The sequence below is a fragment of the Ranitomeya variabilis genome, chromosome 4 (assembly GCF_051348905.1).
Source record: "Ranitomeya variabilis isolate aRanVar5 chromosome 4, aRanVar5.hap1, whole genome shotgun sequence".
Classification (NCBI taxonomy): Eukaryota; Metazoa; Chordata; class Amphibia; order Anura; family Dendrobatidae; genus Ranitomeya; species Ranitomeya variabilis.
The window spans coordinates 359,995,759-360,007,150 of NC_135235.1; the positions used below are offsets into that span (position 1 = coordinate 359,995,759).

General features: G+C 42.6%; 1 protein-coding gene across 2 annotated transcripts in view; it reads right to left on the reverse strand.

Annotated features, from left to right (window-relative positions):
- LOC143764771 (3-beta-hydroxysteroid sulfotransferase-like) overlaps positions 1 to 1,677 on the reverse strand; it is a 321,966-nt gene extending 320,289 nt beyond the window's left edge. The window contains exons 1-2 of one of the 2 annotated variants that reach the window (XM_077250717.1): positions 1,416 to 1,677; positions 1,132 to 1,302 (exon numbers count right to left, since the gene is read on the reverse strand). The gene's annotated coding sequence lies outside the window, so the exon portion shown is untranslated. Of the gene's footprint in view, positions 1 to 1,131; positions 1,303 to 1,415 lie in introns of those variants that run through there. The other variant, XM_077250718.1, reaches the window with a different exon arrangement.
- Positions 1,678 to 11,392: the final 9,715 nt, after the last annotated feature.

Consider the following 11,392-nt stretch of genomic DNA (forward strand, 5'->3'; position numbering starts at 1 on the left):
CCCGAGCATGCTCAGGTGGTCTCTGATTATTTGTAACTGATCGAAGATTTAGTTTTCGTTGCCTCAGCTGTATGACTTACAGCTGATAGACAGCTTGATTACATGGGGGGATTCCCTAGCAACTAGGCAAGCCCCACATGTACTCAGGCTGGCTAGCAGCCGTAAATCTTGCAGCTGTGTCAACAAAAGCGGAGACCACCCGAGCGTGCTTGGAAAGACCCGAGCAAGGAGTACACTTGCTCATCACTAGTCAAGATGGGTTGAACTTGATGGACCTATGTCACCTTAGCAGGGAGTCATGACCTATAAAACCATGTGGAATCCATACAGAAAGCTAATATCTTTCCAGAACGTTGTCAGTATTATGGTAGAATCAAATAATTAACCATTGATGGTTGTTTGAGGTGTCACGTTGTTAATTTAGAATATTTGCTCAAATTTACATTTAGTTTGCTACCTTAGGGAATTAATATATAGAACTTTGCACAAGTTGATGCTAAACTGGAGATTGCTGTACAACAGAAGATTAGAACAAAAAGATGAATCTATTCCATTATTAGTAGTCATCAGGGAGATTGACTGCAAAACACGCATCATCTGCATCCTCAAACAGCTGCTTGGAAGTTTGTTGTTCATGCACATACATGTAAAGGCAGGAGCTTCGTACAATGCGAGCCCTGTTAACATACACTGTTATTACTTCATTTACAAAAAATAATGATTTTTTACAGTGACATAAAAGATTATGTTGTTGCATACAGTATATAAATTGCTACTATTAAACTCTCATGTAAACTGAGGCTTAAGTTGCTTTTTTAGTTTGCTTTTTTTCTTTTACAGAAATTGCACAAACAAATTAAAATGCCAGACAAGTAGCGCATTACTCTACAGAGTTGTGTTGAACGGTAATTAAATTGATGTGTGCTGGGCGTCTCAGCTTGCACTACTAAAGGAATACATAAATATTAACTGGATGAATACATCTACATTAATAAAATGATTTTTCAGCAAACATTCTGAATGACATAGTAAGAAAAAGGCAACAAGCGATCCCAAAACTGAAAAAGTGAGCAGATAAGGCTTCTGTGTGTGTAAATGTCATATTGCCCAAGGAAAAAGAGTTTTTCAAACCTGTTAGATGGGCGAAGAGTAGAAATGTTCACGTTCAGCTGCTGAAACACAGACTGGAAGTCTCAGTCGATGTATTAAAGGGGCCATGTGTAGGGGAAACCTTTATAGAACTCGAATTACCACGGAGGAATGTGGTCAAGGCCTTTGCACTTTCACTGGTAGACACTCCCTCTGAGGATACAAAGTATGCTGTAATCCTTATCAGGTATATACAAATGTGCTATCAGTTTATCTCCAAGCCATAAGGTCTCACAGTTAACTCTCTCAGCTCATTTAAAACTAACCTTGAATTCCAGCTCCATTACATTTCTTGTTTTCTGTACGTTATACATTTAGCTCTTTCTATAGAAAGCTGACAATCATATTCTGTGTCCAGAATATCATGTTGTCGGCAGCACATCATCTGATGGGTAGAGTCACATAGCTGTTGTCTGCAGATCCGTAAAAAATTGTCATGATCAGTTTGATCAGCGTGCCATCAATTTTTCTCGGGTGTGGAGAGAAAAAAAAATTCTCCACCTTCTCCAGTTGATGAAAATCCGAGTGCCATCCCAGTAAAGTCCGATTTTTTTTTTTCTAGGACCCACATCGATTTTGAGCTGACACTCAGGTCAAAATTAGGCAAGTCTTCGATTTTGTTTCCACTGATCACTTACTCCGAGGAAAAAGATAGACATGCACAGGCCCATAGAATATCATGAACAAGACTGCTATGTGTGAGATCCAGAGATAGCACTCATCCAAGAAAATTGATCGTATGCACAAACCCTAAAATTATTTTTAAGCCATTTTAGGGACTGTTTAAATGAGACAATAGTCAGAAGTATTTATTCACTAATTATAGTCTGGAGTAAATGGTCCTTTAGGCTACTTTCCCACAAGGAGTATTTGTTGAGTTTTTGATGAGGCAGATTTTCTGCATTCTTTTTGCACTTATTAACTTTATTAGTTTTCTTTTGTTTTGTTAGTGCATTTATACATGCTTTTTTATCTCGTTTTCACTCTGCGTTTTTTCTGTCTTCTTGATATGCAATGCTGTAAATACAGTCCCTTTGCTTTTGATACTTTTCTGCATTTGTCCTAGGCAAAAGTTTATTAACGTTTTTAGTGAGTTTTCACAGCGGAGACAACACATGCACTTTTTACTTGCAGATTTTCCACATCTAATTCAATGGGGAAAATCTGGACTTAAAAATCAGCATACCCACAAGATAAATTAACGTGTAGCGAATTTCAGAAACACGCACCCCAGATCAGTTTATGCTGTTTGAATAAAAGGGCATGAGCTTTCTATTAATCACATCTGCTTTACTGGAACTGTAAAACTCTGCACTTTTTGAGCACCGAAAATATGCATGATTAAATGAGTGAGTACGCTTTGTGTATTCTATAACCTTGCCCCATAGTAAAACTAATAATGGATGACTGATAAGCATTCATTGAAGTGTTGCCATCAAAGGAGGTATCAGTCATAACAGCTGTGTACCTGGGAAGAAGAGTCTGAATAGTATATCTCTGAGGTAATATGGAAGAGCCATAATCAATATATCCAAGTACTGATTGAGCACAGCATACACATGTGGACAACCTCCATAAAACTAGCGGGAATGGTAGAAAGTACATAAGAAATAGTCAAAAAACTACACAAAATATAACTGTATTCAATAATATATCATAAGATCTTAAGATTATGGCTAAAATAAAATCAAGCTCCAGTTGATGAAAATAAAGGTGTATGTGTGTAAAGTGCTCCGGAAAATGTTTGCACTATGTAAATAAAAAATATTATTATTATTATTATGTGTGTTATATACCCCAAAAATTTACATGTAGCGAATTATGACAAAAAATAGTAGTGGTAGCCTGATTAAATGACCATCAGAATTGTCATAAATTAATTATAATAGCAAAACAGTACATACAGGTCAGCACGGTGGCTCTGTGGTTAGCATTGCAGCATTGGAGTCCTGGGTTCAAATCCCACCAAGGTCAACATCTGCAAGGAGTTTGTATGTTCTCCTCGTGTTTGCGTGGGTTTTCTCAGGGCACTCCGGTTTCCTCCCACATTCCAAAGACATACTGTTAGGGAATTTAGATTGTGAGCCCCATCAGGGACAGCGATGATAATGTGTGCAAACTGTAAAGCGCTGAGGAATATGTTAGCGCTATATAAAAATAAAGAGCCTATTTTTATTGTTGCATCAGGCAGCATTAAACTTCTTAAAGGGCCATTATTAAACAGTGGTTCTCCTAAGCTGTTGTAGCCTATGCTGTGAGTGGATGGGCTGCCAAGAATTAGGATGCACCACAATACCCCTTTCATAAGATGTCCAAGGGGGACTCTTGAAAAAGTGTTGCATTGAATTCAAGGCCTGCCATGGTACCAAATCATAATGCACCCCAATAAGCCTTTGAACCCACATACTGGATGGGCCCCTGAAAATCCACTTCACAATATGCATTTTTTGCTCCGTACGCCTTTGTTTTACACATTGGCAGCAAGGCCAGCCCTGCGGCATAGTCAGTCTATGGCACCCCATTACACCTTGCAACCCACATACTAGATGGGCCCATGAAAATCCACTTCACAATATGCATTTTGTACTCCAATACTCCTTTGTTTTACACATTGGCAGCAAGGCCAGCATTGCTGCATAGTCAGTCATATGCACCCCATTACGTCTTGGAACCTGCATACTGGATGGGCCCATGAAAATCCACTAGCATTTTTTAATGGTATGATGGTTCTCTCTTTGCCGAATTATTTAACCTCTTTACCCCCAAGGGTGGTTTGCACTTTAATGACCGGGCCAATTATTACAATTCTGACCACTGTCCCTTTATGAGTTTATAACTCTGGAATGCTTTAATGGATCTTGGCGATTCTGACAATGTTTTCTCACGACATATTGTACTTCATGACAGTGGTAAAATTTCTTCAATATAACTTGCGTTTATTTGTGAAAAAAATGGAAAATTGGCGAAAATTTTGAAAATTTCGCAATTTTCCAACTTTGAACTTTTTTAGGGAGTTATAAGGGTTAAAAGTTGACCAGCAATTTCTCATTTTTACAACACTATATTTTTTTTTTAGGGACCACATCTCATTTGAAGTCATTTTGAGGAGTCTATATGATAGAAAATACCCAAGTGTGACACCATTCTAAAAACTGCACCCCTCAAGGTGCTCAAAACCACATTCAAGAAATTTTTTAACCCTTCAGGTGTTTCACAGGAATTTTTGGAATGTTTAAATAAAAATTAACATTTAAATTTTTTTTACACAAAATTTATTTCAGCTCCAATTTGTTTTATTTTACCAAAGGTAACAGGAGAAAATGGACACCAAAAGTTGTTGTACAATTTGAACTGAGTACGCCGATACCCCATATGTGGGGGTAAACCACTGTTTGAGCGCACCGCAGAGCTCGGAAGGGAAGGAGCGCTATTTGACTTTTCAATGCAAAATTGACTGGAATTGAGATGGAACGCCATGTTACGTTTGGAGAGCCCCTGATGTGCCTAAACATTGAAACCCCCCACAAGTGACACGATTTTGGAAAGTAGACCCCCTAAGGAACTTATCTAGATGTGTGGTGAGCACTTTGACCCACCAAGTGCTTCACAGAAGTTTATAATGCAGAGCCGTAAAAATAAAAAATCATATTTTTTCACAAAAATTATCTTTTTGCCCCAATTTTTTATTTTCCCAAGGGTAAGAGAAGAAATTAGACCACAAAAGTTGTTGTGCAATTTGTCCTGAGTACGTGGATACCCCATATGTGGGGGTAAATGACTGTTTGGACGCATGACAGAGCTCGGAAGGGAAGGAGCGCTATTTGACTTTTCAATGTAAAATTGACTGGAATTAAGATGGGACGCCATGTCGCGTTTGGAGAGCCCCTGATGTGCCTAAACATTAACCCCCCCCCACGAGTGACACCATTTTGGAAAGTAGACCCCCTAAGGAACTTATATAGATGTGTTTTGAGAGCTTTGATCCCTCAAGTGTTTCACTACAGGTTATAATGCAGAGCCGTGAAAATAAAAATTATTTTTTTTTTCACAAAAATGATTTTTAGCCCCCAGTTTTGTATTTTCACAAGGGTAACAGGATAAATTGGATCTAAAAAGTTGCTGTCCAATTTGTCCTGAGTACGCTGATACCCCATATGTGGGGGGAACCACTGTTTGGGCGCATGGCAGAGCTCGGGAGGGAAGGAGTGCCATTTGGAATGCAGACTTAGATGGATTGGTTTGTGTCATGATCTCTGCAGGCAGAGATCATAGCAAGCCTATAGAGGGACAAGCTCTCGGAAGATGGAACTATACTGACCATGAACTAAGCCTGCCGCGCAACTAGAAATAGCCAGGTAGCATTTCCTATTTATTGCTAGATGCCCAGCTCTGGCCTAAGACCTAAATAGCTAGCAGAGGGAAATATAAGACCTGGCTCACCTCTAGAGAAATATTCCAAAGAAGACAGTAGCCCCCCACATATAATGACGGTGAGTTCAGATGAAACAACAAACGCAGCAGGAAAATAGTCTTAGCAAATTTGAGGTCCGCTTACTAGATAGCAGAAGACAGATAGTATACTTTCATGGTCAGCAGAAAAACACTAACAAAACACCATCCAGAGATTACCTTAAACTCTGGCATTAACTCATAACGCCAGAGTAGCAATCCCTGATCAACGAGAGCTTTCCAGACACAGTAACAAAACTTCAGCTGTGAACTGGAACAAATAGGCAAAACGAAACATGGACAAAAGTCCAACTTATCTAGTAGTTGTCAGAAGCAGGAACAAGCACTGAAAGGCATCAGATAACATAGTTGACCGGCAAGAAACCACCAGAGAAATGAGCTTAAATAGCGACACCCACTACTGATGGAACCAGGTGAAACAGGAAAGAGGATGACAAGTCCAATTCCACAAGCGGCCACCGGGGGAGCCCAGAATCCAAATTCACAACAGTACCCCCCCCTCAAGGAGGGGGCACCGAACCCTCACCAGATCCACCAGGGCGACCAGGATGAGCCCTATGGAAGGCACGAACAAGATCAGAAGCATGAACATCAGATGCATTGACCCAAGAATTATCCTCCTGGCCGTAACCCTTCCAGTTGACCAGATACTGGAGTCTCCGTCTGGAAACACGAGAGTCCAAAATTTTCTCCACAACGTACTCCAACTCACCCTCAACCAACACCGGAGCAGGAGGCTCAACTGAAGGTACAACAGGTACCTCATACCTGCGCAATAACGACCGATGAAAAACGTTATGAATGGAAAAGGACGCAGGGAGGTCCAAACGGAAAGAAACAGGATTAAGAATCTCCAATATTCTATAAGGGCCGATGAACCGAGGTTTAAACTTAGGAGAAGAGACCCTCATAGGGACAAAACGAGAAGACAACCACACCAAATCTCCAACACAAAGCCGAGAACCAACACGACGATGACGGTTGGCAAAACGCTGAGTCTTCTCCTGGGACAACTTCAAATTGTCCATAACCTGCCCCCAGATGTGATGCAATCTCTCCACCACCGCATCCACTCCAGGACAATCCGAGGATTCCACCTGACCGGAGGAAAATCGAGGGTGAAACCCCGAATTACAGAAAAACGGGGACACCAAGGTGGAAGAGCTGGCCCGATTATTGAGGGCGAACTCTGCCAATGGCAAAAAAGCAACCCAATCATCCTGGTCAGCAGAGACAAAACACCTCAGATATGTCTCCAGGGTCTGATTAGTCCGCTCGGTCTGGCCATTAGTCTGAGGGTGAAAAGCAGATGAAAAAGACAAATCTATGCCCATCCTAGCACAGAATGCCCGCCAAAATCTAGACACAAATTGGGTACCTCTGTCAGAAACAATATTCTCAGGAATACCGTGCAATCGGACAACATTCTGAAAAAACAGAGGAACCAACTCAGAAGAAGAAGGCAACTTGGGCAGAGGAACCAAATGGACCATTTTAGAGAAACGGTCACAGACCACCCAGATGACAGACATCTTCTGGGAAACAGGCAGATCTGAAATAAAATCCATCGAGATGTGTGTCCAAGGCCTCTTAGGAATAGGCAAGGGCAACAGCAGTCCGCTAGCCCGAGAACTACAAGACTTGGCCCGAGCACAAATGTCACATGACTGCACAAAGACTCGCACATCTCGTGACAGGGAAGGCCACCAGAAGGATCTTGCCACCAAATCCCTGGTACCAAAAATTCCGGGATGACCTGCCAATGCAGAAGAATGTACCTCAGAGATGACTCTACTGGTCCAATCATCCGGAACAAACAGTCTATCAGGCGGACAACGATCCGGTCTATCCGCCTGAAACTCTTGCAAGGACCGCCGCAGATCAGGAGAAACGGCCGACAAAATTACTCCCTCCCTAAGGATACCTGTGGGTTCAGCATTACCAGGAGAGTCCGGGTCAAAACTCCTAGAAAGGGCATCTGCCTTAACATTCTTAGAACCCGGTAGGTATGACACCACAAAATTAAAGCGAGAAAAAAATAAAGACCAGCGCGCCTGTCTAGGATTCAGGCGCCTGGCAGTCTCAAGATAAATCAAATTTTTGTGGTCAGTCAATACCACCACCTGATGCTTAGCCCCCTCTAGCCAATGGCGCCACTCCTCAAACGCCCACTTCATGGCCAAAAGCTCCCTATTCCCAACATCATAATTCCGCTCTGCGGGCGAAAATTTGCGAGAAAAGAAGGCACAAGGCCTAATGACGGAGCAGTCGGAACCTTTCTGCGACAACACTGCCCCAGCTCCGATCTCCGAAGCGTCAACCTCAACCTGAAAAGGCAGATTCACATCAGGCTGACGTAACACAGGGGCAGAGGCAAAACGGTGCTTAAGCTCCTGAAAGGCCTCTACAGCATGAGGGGACCAATTAGCAACATCAGCGCCATGTCTGGTCAAATCAGTCAGTGGTTTAACGACATCCGAAAAACCAGCAATAAATCGGCGGTAAAAGTTGGCAAAGCCCAAAAATCTCTGAAGACCCTTAAGAGAGGAGGGCTGAGTCCAGTCACAAATAGCTTGCACCTTGACGGGATCCATCTCAATGGAAGAGGGAGAAAAAATATACCCCAAAAAGGAAATTTTCTGGACCCCAAAAACGCACTTAGACCCCTTCACACATAAAGAATTAGACCGCAGAACCTGAAAAACTCTCCTGACCTGCTGGACATGAGAGTCCCAGTCATCAGAAAAAATCAGAATATCATCCAGATATATTATCATAAATTTATCCAGAAAATCGCGGAAAATATCATGCATAAAAGACTGGAAAACTGAAGGGGCATTAGAAAGACCAAAAGGCATGACCAAATACTCAAAGTGGCCCTCGGGCGTATTAAATGCGGTCTTCCACTCATCCCCCTGCCTGATCCGCACCAAATTATACGCCCCACGAAGATCAATTTTAGAGAACCACTTAGCACCCTCTATACGAGCAAACAAATCAGTAAGCAATGGCAATGGGTATTGGTACTTAACAGTGATCTTATTCAGAAGCCGATAATCAATACATGGTCTCAAAGAGCCGTCCTTTTTTGAGACAAAGAAAAACCCAGCTCCCAAGGGAGAAGAAGATGGACGAATATGTCCCTTTTCCAAAGACTCCTTTATATATTCCCGCATAGCAGCATGTTCCGGCACAGACAGATTAAACAAACGACCCTTTGGATATTTGCAACCCGGTATCAAATCTATGGCACAATCGCACTCACGGTGCGGAGGTAACGACCCAAGCTTGGGTTCGTCAAAGACGTCTTGATAATCAGAGAGGAACTCAGGGACTTCAGAGGGAATGGACGACGAAATAGAAACCAAAGGTAAGTCCCCATGAATACCCTTACATCCCCAGCTCAACACAGACATTGCTCTCCAGTCCAAGACTGGATTGTGAGACTGCAACCATGGCAATCCCAGTACCAAATCGTCATGTAAATTATACAGCACCAGGAAACGAATAATCTCCTGGTGATCCGGATTGATACGCATGGTTACTTGTGTCCAGTATTGTGGTTTATTATTAGCCAATGGGGTGGAGTCAATCCCCTTCAGAGGAATAAGAGTCTCCAAAGGCTCTAAATCAAAACCACAACGATTGGCAAAGGACCAATCCATAAGACTCAGAGCGGCGCCAGAGTCAACATAGGCGTCCGTGGCAATGGATGACAAAGAGCAAATCAGGGTTACAGACAAAATAAACTTAGACTGAATGGTGCCAATGGAAACAGACTTATCAAGCTTCTTTGTACGCCTAGAGCATGCTGATATAACATGAGTAGAATCCCCACAATAGAAGCACAATCCATTCTTCCGTCTAAAATTCTGTCGCTCGCTCCTGGACAGAATTCTATCACACTGCATACTTTCTGGCGTCTTTTCCATAGACACCGCCAGATGGTGCACCGGTTTGCGCTCCCGCAGACGCCTATCAATCTGAATAGCCATTGTCATGGACTCATTCAGACCTGCAGGCACAGGGAACCCCACCATAACATCCTTAACGGCATCAGAGAGACCTTCTCTGAAAGTTGCCGCCAAGGCGCACTCATTCCACTGAGTAAGCACAGACCATTTACGGAATTTTTGGCAGTAAACCTCAGCTTCGTCTTGCCCCTGAGATAGTGCCATCAAAGTTTTTTCTGCCTGAAGTTCCAAATGAGGTTCCTCATAAAGCAAGCCCAAGGCCAGAAAAAACGCATCCACATCGCGCAACGCAGGATCCCCTGCTGGCAATGAGAAGGCCCAATCTTGAGGGTCACCCCTGAGCAAGGAAATCACAATCCTAACCTGCTGAGCAGGGTCTCCAGCTGAACGAGACTTCAGGGACAAATAAAGCTTACAATTATTTCGGAAATTCTGGAAGCTAGCTCTATTCCCTGTGAAGAACTCCGGCAAAGGAATTCTCGGCTCAGATACTGGAGCATGTACCACAAAATCTTGTAAATTTTGTACTTTCGTGATGAGATTATTCAAACCCGCAGTTACACTCTGAAGATCCATTATAGTCAGGTGCACACAGAGCCATACAGAGATTAGGAGGAGAGAGAGAAAAAAGACTGCAGCAAGGCAAACTGGAGGAAAAAAAAAAAAAAAAAATTCCAGCAGACTTCTTATAACTCTCCTTTCTCAACCTGGGTCTTTAACACTTTATTGGCCGGTCAAACTGTCATGATCTCTGCAGGCAGAGATCATAGCAAGCCTATAGAGGGACAAGCTCTCGGAAGATGGAACTATACTGACCATGAACTAAGCCTGCCGCGCAACTAGAAATAGCCAGGTAGCATTTCCTATTTATTGCTAGATGCCCAGCTCTGGCCTAAGACCTAAATAGCTAGCAGAGGGAAATATAAGACCTGGCTCACCTCTAGAGAAATATTCCAAAGAAGACAGTAGCCCCCCACATATAATGACGGTGAGTTCAGATGAAACAACAAACGCAGCAGGAAAATAGTCTTAGCAAATTTGAGGTCCGCTTACTAGATAGCAGAAGACAGATAGTATACTTTCATGGTCAGCAGAAAAACACTAACAAAACACCATCCAGAGATTACCTTAAACTCTGGCATTAACTCATAACGCCAGAGTAGCAATCCCTGATCAACGAGAGCTTTCCAGACACAGTAACAAAACTTCAGCTGTGAACTGGAACAAATAGGCAAAACGAAACATGGACAAAAGTCCAACTTATCTAGTAGTTGTCAGAAGCAGGAACAAGCACTGAAAGGCATCAGATAACATAGTTGACCGGCAAGAAACCACCAGAGAAATGAGCTTAAATAGCGACACCCACTACTGATGGAACCAGGTGAAACAGGAAAGAGGATGACAAGTCCAATTCCACAAGCGGCCACCGGGGGAGCCCAGAATCCAAATTCACAACAGGTTTGCAGGCATCACGTTGCATTTGCAGAGCCCCTGATGTACCCAAACAGTAGAAACCCCCCACAAGTGACCCCATATAGGAGACTAGACCTCCCAAGGAACTTATCTAGATGTGTTGTGAGAACTTTGAACCCCCAAGTGTTTCACTACAGTTTATAACGCAGAGCCGTGAAAATGAAAAATCTTTTTTTCCACAAAAATGATTTTTTAGCCCCCAGTTTTGTATTTTCCCAAGGGTAACAGGAAAAATTGGACCCCAAAAGTTGTTGTTCAATTTGTCCTGAGTATGACGATACCCCACATGTGGGAGGGAACCACTGTTTGGGCACATGGCAGAGCTC